Source organism: Acomys minous (assembly GCF_964271855.1).
Source record: "Acomys minous genome assembly, chromosome: 19".
In the NCBI taxonomy this organism is placed as follows: Eukaryota; Metazoa; Chordata; class Mammalia; order Rodentia; family Muridae; genus Acomys; species Acomys minous.
This window is the reverse complement of record NC_140499.1, coordinates 20,738,345-20,751,082: the sequence shown is the minus strand read 5'-3', so window position 1 is coordinate 20,751,082 and position 12,738 is coordinate 20,738,345. Positions and strand designations below refer to the sequence as shown.

The 12,738-nt window shown below is 41.5% G+C and overlaps 1 pseudogene across 1 annotated transcript; it reads left to right on the top strand.

The window, feature by feature from the left end:
- The first annotated feature begins 9,131 nt into the window (after positions 1-9,131).
- Positions 9,132-11,240, top strand: LOC311590290 (chromobox protein homolog 7-like; annotated as a pseudogene). Its single transcript has 2 exons — positions 9,132-9,265; positions 10,493-11,240. The product of its transcript is annotated as a chromobox protein homolog 7-like (transcript).
- Positions 11,241-12,738: the final 1,498 nt, after the last annotated feature.

The following is a 12,738-nucleotide window of genomic DNA, read 5'->3' as shown; positions in this document are numbered from 1 at the left end:
TCATTATAATCTTGGCTTTGACTGATTATAATAAAGAAAACAAAAATGCTTTACTTTTTCTAACAAATGTCTTAAATATTCATTTTACATTCTCAGTGTAACCTGAACAAGGTGACCAACCACTGTGATTGCTTTTGCTAATAATAGAGTAAAAAACATATATATGAACTTCTTTTGTAGGATATCTTCTTTGTCTCCATAATCCATGGGCTCTGTCTTCAAAGCAAAGCAGCATGGAGATAATTTATAATTGGAGCTGTTTGTTTATTTTCTGTGCCCGAAATGACTTAAAGCATTGAGACAGCCCCTGTCTCTCTTATTTTAATTTCATTTTGATATTCTCTGCTAAAGTAACATTAAAATTTCATACTTGAACCTTATCTTCATGCATCACTTAGCTCCAGTTCTGTATTCTTACAGGTGTTTGCACAGAACAGCTATTAAGATAATCCTATTTATTTATTCAAAATATACATTTAAGCCATACTCTAAACACTCCCACTAAGGCAAACACAATCAGTTCATTTATTCAGCAAACATTTACCTACCACGTGTGGGAGATGACGATAAACAAAGCCTGTCCTTGTTGAACTTAAAAGCTAGAGTGTAGAAAAAGCAGTAAGCAAATAAGCAACCGCAAAAGACACTCAGCAGAGAGTAGAGCAGCGAGGAAACAGAGGAGAAGAGTGGTGAGGTGGGCAGCAGACTGAGAGGGACCCAGAGGTTACGATTTTATGTAACGGTGAAGTCAGCTAGCTGTACATCAGCTGGTAAAGTCTGGCAGGTTTATTTCCACCGGAGATAACTAACTTGTAAAAAAGCATGCTGAATCTGGCCAAGGTCTCTCTTGCTATCTCCAAGATGATGAGGCAGGTGGGTGACTACGCACAGCAGACAGGACAGTCATAGGCTAACTTCCTGGTACTTGCGTTAGTTATCATAAAGCAACTGGTATAAAGAGTGCCACTCCTTTTAGAAACTCATCTTTGAATACAGTGCTCTGAAAGGTCAGGTCAAGTCAGGACTCTGGAGTTCAGTGAGACTGCACTTGGATCAGAAGATAGAAACACTTTGCTGGGGGACGAACAGTTCTTTCTTCTCTCTTTGAAGATACACGAACTTTTTTCTTTTCTATTAGAACCCGGGGAGAAAAGTATAGTAGAGGGCAAAAACCAGACAAGAACGCCAAGGAAACTGCAGCTGTTCTCTATGAGAATCACCTGAGACACCTCTAAAATTAAACTGATGATGTATTTTACCAGATTCGGAGAAATTTGTCTCATACACATTATTTTTGCAATCAGGTAACTAATAACTAGTCAAAATCCATGGTTCCTCATCTATTCACATCTTGTATTAAAATGTCTGGTACTAGCTAACCAATGGGTGTGCTCTTCCCTGGTGAGGGCCACCTCTCTTTGGCTCCAGCTTCACTCGGTTGCCCGTAGCTCTCTGTGTGGAGTTGAGGCCTGGTGGGCTTTTCTCCATCGAGTTTGGCATGTTTGTTCGTGTCATCTTTGTTCAACTAATATTTGGGTGGGTACCCTTGAACACATATATACCAGTAACATTATAAGGACTCAACTGTTATATTTAGGAATATATATGTTTATACAAATAGTATCTGCATGAAATAACATTTTTTTAAAAGAGGCAGTAGATTTTAAGGACAGCGGAAAAGGAGTATTTGTCTTCATTACTGCCCTTGACAAGCTACAGTTTCTTAATAGAATTCTATGTTTTTAAACCTAAGCTGGGGACTCTGAATGTCAGTCTATGTTACTCAGTGCAGCAGCTGTGAAAGTGTGAGGGCTATGTGATGTGACTTGGTCTCATGGTTGGACAGGGGAAGGTTCAGGGTGTGTGAAGGAGTCATTTCAAATGTGCTGCATGTGAGATCCAGCACTGTAGGTAGAGATTGTTTCAAGAACCAGAAAAGACTCGAGGCTTGCTCCGGAACCCAGGAAAGGCTTCCAGCTCCTGTAGTTCTGTTTGGCCCACCAACCTTCTCTGCTTTCCAAGACAGAGCAATACTTTGGGATGAATATTTACTCTGGGCTTTCTAGAACAGAAGTACAAGTTGATCAGCTAGAACAGAGAAAATTTAAAAGTTTGGGGATTAAAGAGTTTGTTAATTTCAGGGAGAATGAATATTGTGAATAACTAAAAACTTTTCCTAATGAAAAATGGCTCTGGAGTCATAGAAGCATTAGAATGAAAATTACTATTCTCTCCTGTTCTGCTTTCCTGTTGTATGATAAATTATATTTAGGTTTGCTGCACTGGCCAATTTCCATATTTTGAAATTTTTTCTGGTGGCCAATGTTATATAAGATCATCTTATTAAATTTCCCCTTAACTATTCACCATTATTTTCTCCACCTCCTCCACCACCTCCTCCTCCTCTTCCTCTTCCTTCTCCCCCTTTTCTTCATCCCTCCCTCACTCTTTCCTTCCCTGTCAGAACACAGTCAACAAAGTGACACATAGTGAGCAATGCCTTGGGGAATTGTGAGAAGGGCTCCAGAAAAAAAGCAGAGGGCCCTTTACCTCAAATGCATTTTGTTCCATGGATTGTTCTTGGGTGTGATTTTGTGCCTCCTATGACAAAAATTTACATTCAATTTATAGGACGTGTTCACTCTGGAGAAGGTCAGAACATAGCTTTAGAACCCAGTTTGGTCAGCAAACTCTGAATCTACCTTGCTTTCCTGCTTTCTCCATTATAATCTATAGTATAGGCCAGGCAGTTGTGTTTAAATTGGTCTGCCCTGAGAAAGTTCTGGAAAAGGGCTGCTCTGTTACTACTTAGTATGTGCTTACTGATGTTTATTTACATGTTTTTCTTATCATATTCTTCTGAGCTCAAACTTTCATGTATGAAAGTCCACTGAAACTGAAGTTGTCTGCAGCATCAGCCTGTCGTCCACCCCACTCTTTAAGATCCTCAAATCCCAGGTCCAGCAGATAGATCTGCATAGAACAATGAATGTCAACATCACTTCATTTTTATTCTCTGTTTGGCTGTGTAAATTCTAGAAGTCAATGACATACAGAGATCGTGATTTTCATGAATCCTCCAAGTGAACCAAGAAGCCATCCTTTCATTGTACAATTTATCCTTTCAGAAATAAGGTGTTTGTTTTAAGAGAGAAATGGTAGTTGGTCTTCACAGTAGATAATTTACTATGGTAAACTTTAACTCCATGTTACACTAAAATGAACAGCATTCTGTGGAGATTGTTCCACATCACAGCATCTGTGAAACTGCTAGGAAGAGTTCCTCTGACTCCTTGTTGATGCTCTGAGAACAGTGAGGAAGAGTAAGTAGAGTAGAGCGAGCACAATAGAGTAGAGAAAGCCAAGGAGAGGAGAAAGCAGAAGAGAGGAGAGGGCAGAGGAGAAAGAGTTGCCACGGTCCAGCCCCGGATGAGGACAGGGCTTGCAGCAGGAGGATGCAAGAGCTGTGAGGGAAGAGTCAGACATGGGACAGCTTCTAGTTTCGTTTCATGAGAGATGGGACACAGAGGAAGCACATCTCAGTATGGACTGACCTACTCTGACAACCTGTATCTCTCATAGGCTTTATTTGTACACAAAATCATTTCCTCAGAAACTTTAATCACTGATTATACAGCCTTTTAGGATACATTTTTTGAAACTCTTCCTTGATTACATAAGTAGATTGAAATAAAAGAAATCAAGCAAACAGCAAATTTTATAAGATCTAAGAACTAACATTTTGATAGAATCAATTCTCTTTTAACTCAATGTTTTCTTCCTTAAGGGTGATGTCATAAAGCCTTGCTGTTACAGAAATGCCATCCAGGATGATTCTACGTGATGAGGCACTACCAGAGAGTAGAGTAGCATAGAGTAGTGTACTGTAGTGTAGTAGCATAGAGTAGCATAGTGTAGTGTAGAGTAGCATAATAGAGCATAGAGTAGCACAGAGTAGAGTAGAGTAGGGTAGAGTAGAGTAGAGAGCATACCAAGTTTTCTATTTCTGGTAACTGCCCTGATTTGGTTTAAATTAATAGTACTTCTGGGCCTTCGAGATTGCGGCCAAGCATGATTACATGAGTTCAATCTCAGTCTATATGATAGAGAAGATTGACCTCACATTATCCTCTGATTTCCACATAGCATGAGTTCCAACACACACACACACACACACACACACACACACACACACACACACACAGTTGATATAACAGAATATGTGATCTTAAAAACTTTACACAATTTCCAAAAGTTTTTTTTTAAACCAAGATGTTCCTAAACCACTGGAGAAACCAAGTTCAATTTAGATGCTCATTTTTAACCAAACTGCTCTATGCTTGGCCTCTCAGAAATTTCCTTCTGATGTACAGGCAGAGTTTATGCCATTATGGGGCCACTGATGTGTGAAGTCAGTAAGTCAAAGTTTAAAATATGTGTTAAAGAAATTGTATCAGTAATTGCTGATACTGTGGCCCTATCAGGACCAAAGATAGCACTATAGTGGTATTCACATTAGAATATCTGCTGCCTCTAATACTGATGTCAACACACTCCCTAGTGAGTGTTCATTTCATAATGGCTTATGTTATCAATATCAGTCTACTTGGTTGCTTGGATTGTCAATACATCCTTTATCTCACACATTCTTAAGTGACAGGTTCTACTTTTCTATTTGTCTGTTAATCTTATTGACTTAAGCTCCTTCTCCTATTCAATTACCATGTCTACAAGAGAACATTATCCCAGACTTTGTGACAAAGATGCAATAATCAGCTTAAAATGGGCCAATCTATATAGTCCAAAGAAAACAAAGGGATAGAAATATACTAAGCTGTTTTCACTGCCATTCTCAAGTTGTATCCAACCAACTTCCATTAACGATGTTAAGCCTAGCTCATACTTTCTTTTCATACATAAAGAACTCATGTTATTGTTAACAAATGTTTTTGAAGACCTACTTCGTGTTTGCTACTGCATCTTAGAGACAAAAAGATGAATAAGACACACTCTTTGTTCACATAGCAGTCAAAGAAAGAGATACTTTTAAAATAATCACACGGCAGTGCAGTGGGTACTTAAGACAGGCATGCAAATGTTTTGGACTTTTAATTGCTTTATTTTCACTTTATAAAATCACAGCTTACTTCTAAAAATAAAAAATTGGAAGTTGTTTGTGGGATGGATGAACAAGTTAACCAGAACCTGAAGAGAGCATCTGTTTTGCACAGTAGAGGAAGAATTTAGCCATTCAAAAAAAAAAGAAGTGTATCACCACCCAGTAAAGGGTGCTAGTGCCTACAAATATATTTCTATCTGCTTAGATGTCTGACAACACTTTAAATGACTTAATAAAAGCTGAACCATCAAACCTGCTTTTCCTGTATCTAAATCCCTCCCAGTACTCAATCCTCCATGTCTATACTGTATATATGCTAAAAAGCTAAGTACTTTAGGCACACTCCAGTGCTTTTACCTGCTCTAAACCATCACTGTCATCCATCTGGGTTATTACAGTTAGTCTACCTCTGCCAGTTTAACTTGTTTCAATCCGTTCTCCCCACAAAGAAAGATTCCATCAAGTGCAAAGTAAAGCATTAAGTCATCTGTTTCTTGCTTTCTTATTTAAAAAAATCCTAATCTCCTTGTATTGGTTAAAAATACAGTGCACTGGCTCTTGATCATTTCTCCAGCCTTATCCCACTTTCTGCTCCTCTAGCTAAACACCAGCTCACCTGCACACCCACCATTCTGGATCTTTCGCAAGGAATAGTTCTTCTACATGGAGTACAGGTCTTAATTTTGGTCCAAACATGGTAACCTTCACCTAGGAAATATTTTCAAATATACCCAAGTAAATCAGAATTACGTGGCTAGCTAGTGCCTCCTACATCTCTTATCATAATACTGACAGATTCCATTAAAATTACCACAAATGTAATAATTTACCAGGAAACTATGTTTTTTTTTTCTTAACGCAATGAGTAAGCATATCTCTGTCCCATAATACTGCCAGTGTGCACTATCCATGGCATAAACTGGGTATTGTGTCTGTATCTCATGGGTGATTTATATCAATAGAGAAGGAAGGGTAAGAGATCAGAGGAAAGATATAAACATACGTGGCTGCAACATTCTATAACAGTGAACGTAAAAAGCCTTGACCAAGATAGGAATACTAAATAGTGGGTAAGGAATGAAAGCAGTGCACTGAAAGATATATACATGACAAATTTGGTAACTAACTGATTATTGGGGCTAACCATGTAGACAGAGTTAAGAACAGTTCCTAGTTCTAAATCCTAGATGGCAAGTGATGCCAGTATAAGAGCCCCCACCCCCCACCCCCTCAAAAAAAAAAGCCCATCAAGTTGTGTGTGGGTAAAATGTAATAAGCCTGTAGAAGCATCACGGCATTAGTTTTGAATGCATATGGTTTGAGAGCCAAGCACTGAATGAGAACTTCCATTTGGAAGTAAACCTCTAAATAAAAGCAGACACCAAGTTGGAAGCCAGGAGCTGGAGTACAGAAATGGATAAGCTTGAGAAGTAAGCACATGAGATGCCAGGGAAAACACAGTGCAGATGGCACCTACCTGTAAAGCAGCAACTTTAGAGATTACACTAAAGAACAGCATCCTTACTGTTTCTCCTGAAAATGGGAAACGGAACATATAGCTACATTCCATCCCCCCTCTAAATCATGCTACGATAAAGATCACAAGTATTTTTGGTTTAAAGAGACTCAGAATAAGCAGTACAGTAGCCAGAGAAGAGAAGAAAATGGCACAGACCTGTGGAAAGTGGAAAGTGTCTGAGCAAACATAGCTTGCTGAGGGAGGGGATACATGCACTAGAGTCTTACTCAATACTGAAAGTGGCCAAGATCCATGCCAACATATGTGCCATCATAACAAGGGGCTCGAGAGGAGTTAAAGACCCCATAAGCTCAGGATTGGAATAAAACTTCTTCCACACAGTCAGCACTATTTTCTTTCTTCTTTCTTTCTTTCTTTCTTTCTTTCTTTTTTTGTGTTTGTTTGTTTGTTTGTTTGTTTTTGGTTTTTCAAGACAAGGTTTCTCTGTGTAGCTTGGTTGTCCTGGACTCACTTTGTAGACCAGATTGGCCTTGAACTCACAGCTATCCACCTGCCTCTGCCTCTGTCTCTGCCTCCCAAGTGCTGGGATTAAAGGTATGCACCACCACACACAGTTTGAGCACTGACTTAAATCGGAGTACCCATCTAAGTTTAAGCAGACCAAAGAAGTATTATGAAAGAACAAAAAGAAATTCCACCATAATTTATTTTTTTAAAAATAGAGCACTTGGGTAAGACTTGAAGCAGACAGATCTTTCTCTATTTTTAATTTATTTTTCTTCTTATTTAAGAATGTTTTTATACAATGTATTTTGATCATATTTCCCCTTCCCAGATACTCTCTCTGCCCTTTCCTTCTCCCCTCCTCTCTCTCCTCTCAAACAAAAAACAAACAGAAAAACAAAAATGAAAACAAACAAAAACCCAATAAGATAAAAGGTGCCCAAAAAATGTATGTGCGCACACACACACACAGTGACATTTTGTTGTGTTGGCCAATTACAAATGGACACAGAGCCTGCCCTGAAGTGTAGTTTATATACCCAATGACACTCCATTGGAGAAAATCATTTTTCCATTTGCCATCAAATATCGATTGCAAATAGCTTTCAGGCTGTGAGTGGGACCCTGTGTCCACTTCCTCCTCTCAGTGCTGGGACCCCATCTGGCTTGAACCTGCGTAGTTCCTGTGCGCGCTGCACAGTCTCTGTCAGTTCAGTCAGTCTTACTGTGTCTGGAAGACATTGTTTACTTTGAGTCATCTGTCATCTCTGGCTCTTAGACTATTCCACTTTCACTTGCCCATTGATCCCTGAGTCTTGAGGAAAGGGGTTTGATGAAGACATCTCAGTTAGGACTGAGTGCTCTGAAGTCTCTCATTCACTGTATACTGTCCGGTGTGGTTCTCTGTGTTAATTCCCATCCACTTCAGGAAGAAACTTTTCTGAGGATGGACTGGGACACTGAAATATGAGTATAGTAGTATATCCTTAGAGATGAAGTTCTATCTGGGCACCAGCTTGACTTCTCCATATTTGATAGGTAAGTGATGTCTTCAGCAATAGGCTTTGCTATCAAGTTATGGAGAACAATAAATAGCTTTGGCAATGTCCTGGGATATTTGATTGGCCTATTGGATCCCTTTGGCCAAAAATTCAACAAGGTACATTTCATTCCTGTTCCTGGAGGTCTAACTTGTTGGAGCATTGTCTTCAGCATTATAGTGACTCTATTTAAATTCTTTTCATATATGTACATATTTTAAGAAGCTTCTGCAGTATTAGATTTCCATGTGATTTTTCAAGATAATAAAACTGCTAAGAAAATTATTATTAATAGTTATTATTAAAATCATTATTAAGGAAAAGTAAAATAACACAGCCATGCATAAGAAGATAACAGCATTTTTAAAAGAAAATTCTAAGAGCAAATAAAAAATTATTTATCATAAAAATAAAATTTTTGAAAGGATTAAAGAGTAATTTAGGAAATATTCTATAAAATCATACAGAAAACAAGATTAAAGATAAGAAAACTTCATTATGTCTAGAAGTGATAATGAAATAGACATTCCTATAGAAAGAACAGAAGACAGAGACAAAAATTCATTTTTTAAAATTCCCAGTGCCTGCAACAATATCAGGCAAACTAAATAGTCAGAAACGGCACAAATTTATTCTGTTATAATTCCAGATGCATGAAGCCTAAATTAATTTCAGTAGGCTAACATCAAGGTATTGAATCCTTCAGGAGTCTCTATGGGAGAATCAGTTTTCTTGCCTCCAGCTAATGAGAACTGCATTTGCACTTTGGTTAATGGCCTTTTCCCAATCCTCAAAGAGATCTACCTTACATCTGTGTCTTCACCATACTCCTTTTTTGTAACTGTGACTCCTCCTGTGTCCCTCCTGCCACAGCAGGTCTACTCATACAATCCAGAGTATTGTTTCCATCTTAATATACACAAACTTACAACATCTTGAAAGTCTTTTCTGCTCCATCACGTGGCATGTCCCTCCTTGGCAAGGTAAGATGGGTCATTGCTTAACTCACCATTATGCCAGTCATGGAAACTTCCCACGACCAAAAGGTTTTAGTCTCAAGCTTGAAAGTGCTGCACTCTCTGCAAGCTGCATGAAAACTGAGCCACAGCAAAGGCCAGAACAGTGAGAACTCAGAGGACACTAAAAGCTGCAGTGTGTCACAGCCACCTCACTCTTCTCAAGAACTCACTGAATATTACAAGAAAGGCAGGCAATAGTTCAACTCTTTAAAGAAAGTTATTTCCACCCTAGTATTCTGAAGCCAACTAAACTATTGTCCAAGCGTGAAATTATTGTAATCCTGGTAGCAGAACCCCACAAAAACATTACAGAAAGTAAAATTTCAGAGTAGTATCTCTTACAGGTTAAAAATGAAATGCTAGCAAAACAAAAACAATAACATAGTAACCAAGGAAAACATCAACACTGAGTTTCTTCTCAGAATGCATTATTGGTTTAACATTTGAACCACATATTTCTACATCAATAGAATAAATGAAATTAATATAAATATTTTATAAATAAATTTTGGTAGTGGTTTAAATTATAATAAATAAAAATTAATATAAATATTATGTATTAATATTATGCAGTGGTTTGAATGAGAATGGCCCTCTATAGGCTCTGAATACTTAGTCACCAGGGAGTGTGGCACTATTTGAAAGTATTAGAAAATGTGGCCTTATTAGAGGAAACACATGACTGGGGCAGGCCTTGAGGTTTCAGAGAGCCAGCCTAATGGCTCTCTCTTCCTGCTCCCTCTGGATCCAGATGTAGAAAGAACTCTCAGCTATCTCTCCAGCACCATGCCATCATGCTCCTGGCCACGACAATGGTGGACTAAACCTCTGAACGTGTGAGCAACTCCTAATTAAATGCTTTCTTTTATAAAAGTTGCTGTGGTTATGGTGTCTCTCCATGGCAATAGAAGAACACTGTCAAGGACAACATATCAATAGACTAAGAAAGCAATTAGTAAAATTCAATGTCCGTTAATACATTTGTAATAACTTCCGAAAAGCTGGCAATAAGAAAATTCTAATTCCTCAAACTTAGAGCAGGCACTAAAGAAAACTTAGCATACAGTGTTAAACTTAGTGAGGAAGTGTTGAATGCTTTCTCCCTAAAGACAAACAGACCAAGAAAAAACGAGACCCACCACTGTCACCACATGTGTTAAGTACTGTTGGGGAGGTTCTACACTATAGTAAGACTAGATCAACATACAAAAGGACTAGTTAAAATGCTGCATTTGACGATCTTTGTGCACAGGCTTGCTGAAGGGCTCATCTCAGAGTAACTTGGATCGGGTTGTAAGCATGAGAGAAAGTTCCTCTCCTGGATCTACAGAAGGTCCGCTTCCCTTTTCTCCCTGCAACACTTTGGGAGGCTCCTGACAGCCACCTTCTTCCACTCGGCTGAGGTGCAGGGCAAAGTCGAGTGTCTGGTGAAGTGGAAAGGATGGCCCCCTAAGTACAACAACACATGGGTAATGGAAGAACACATCCTGGACCCCTGCCTTGCCAAAGGCCTACAAGGAGAAAGAGGAGAGACACTGAGCATCAGGGTACAGGAAGAGAGGTCCAAACCCCGAGCTACTTCTGCTGCCTTGGCTATACAGCATGGACCTGCGGAGTTCCCACAAGCCAAGTGCAGGAAGGAGCTCTGCTTCTCTCTGATGCACCTACTTGGCACTGGGAGCCCCGAAGGGGTGATCGAGGCGAGAGCAGGGGAGCTGGTGGTCAGGGGCCCCTTGGTGCCCTCCCTGCCCTCCCCGCTCCGCAAGCCACACAAGACCCACAGGTACCTGGGGACTCTCACGCATGAAGTTCCCGCCACGTGGACCCCATCTGGAGATTCACAGCCATCACAGGTGCTTTTCCTGAAGGAGCCACCTGGCCCAGATGTCCTGCAGACCACCGGAGACTGGGAGTCTATGGAGCAGCACCCCTGAGGAAGAGACAGACGCAGACCTGCCCAATGGACCCCTCGCTAGACACCCACGCTCCCCTCAAGTGAAGTTACCGTGACTGACATCACCGCCAACTCTATCACTGTCACCTTCCGGAAGGCTCAGGCTGCTGAGGGCTTCTTCTGAGCCGGCAGTGGGAAGCTGTGATCAGCGGCTTCCGCTCTTTTTTTGTTTGTTTGTTTGTTTGTTTTGTTTTGTTTTGTTTTGTTTCTCGAGACAGGGTTTCTCTGTGTAGCCTTAGTCATCCTGGGCTCACTTTGTAGACCAGGCTGGCTCGAACTCACAGCGATCCGCCTGCCTCTGCCTCCCGAGTGCTGGGATTAAAGGTGTGCGCCACCACGCCCGCTCTTAAACTGTTCTTGGCACTAGGGAGAGGAATTCTAGAGACAGGAAGGGCTGGGAGCTAGGTAAAAAAAAAATTTTTTTAAAGCAAAAGGGTGGGAAGACCCCACCACCCTGCCCTTGCACCATGAGGGTTTACAAAAAGGCCTCTGGAACAGGGTGGGAAGGACAATGTTGTTTGGGTCTCATCTTCAGGGCAGACGGACATGGCCTACCGCACCCAGCATGCCTCTGTCATCTTTCAGAGGCCGAGGAGCCCAGGAGGTCTACAACTTGCCTGAAACACTCTCCCCAGCTTTCTGGTGGTGTTCCCTCCCTGTTCCTTGACTTGGGGCTTTAATATGAACTTCCCACTCCACGTTTGTGGTGGGACATGAAGGCTGGCTTTGGCCACCAGGGACAGGGGCAGGACAAAGGACATGGCCTGGACCAGGGAAGAGGCTATCCACCAAGCCTCCTCTGAGTGCTGTCTCTCCATCACTGGCCTGTGCAAGGATGCCTGTGAACATGTCCAGCCACCCCAGTATACAAACTGTTCACACCTACCCCATGTCTATAGACCTGTCCACACAGACCTTGCACACCTTAAGTAACTGACCAGGTGAACATGGGGGTAACTCGCAGCATAGATGAACTTGCCATTTTGACAGGATTGGTCTCTGTTGGTTTGCAGCTATCAAAAAACAGCTGGAGCCTCTCCTGGACCTGGTGGCATAGGATCTCCAAGTCACAAAAAGGACCAGGCATCAGGTGTGCAAGGTGCGGATGTTTCCACGCAGGCTCACAGACACTTGGCCCTACCTTCCTCCCACAGGAGTTCACGTTCTTCCTGACTCAAGTGACTTTGCACCCTCCCCCACCCCCTGCCTTCTCCTGCATGTCAGCCCATCTGGGCACCTGTGGGTGCCAGTGGGTGTGGGCAGTCAAGGAGGGGGTGTCCCACCACTTTCTCAGGGCAGTCCTTGTGTTTTGTGTTCCCTCCCCACCCAACCCGCAGAGCACATCTGAGGATGACCCCTCATATCTTGTGCGGACTGAACTGACATATGGTGAGTCAGGTTGTACATAAGTGTGGTCCTGGTGAGGGGAGCAGTTTGCTAGTTTGCACAGGTGCCCTAGAGACTGACACCTTCCTACCTGAGGAGGGGCACCTCCCTGGTGGAGGATGCATTGCTCACTCAGCCCCTGCAGCCGCCACTTCCGCTGTGTCTTTAGAAGGCCATCGGAGTGTGCATGAACAAGGGTGGGGTGGCTCACTCCTAGAGTCTCCTATTCCCAAACC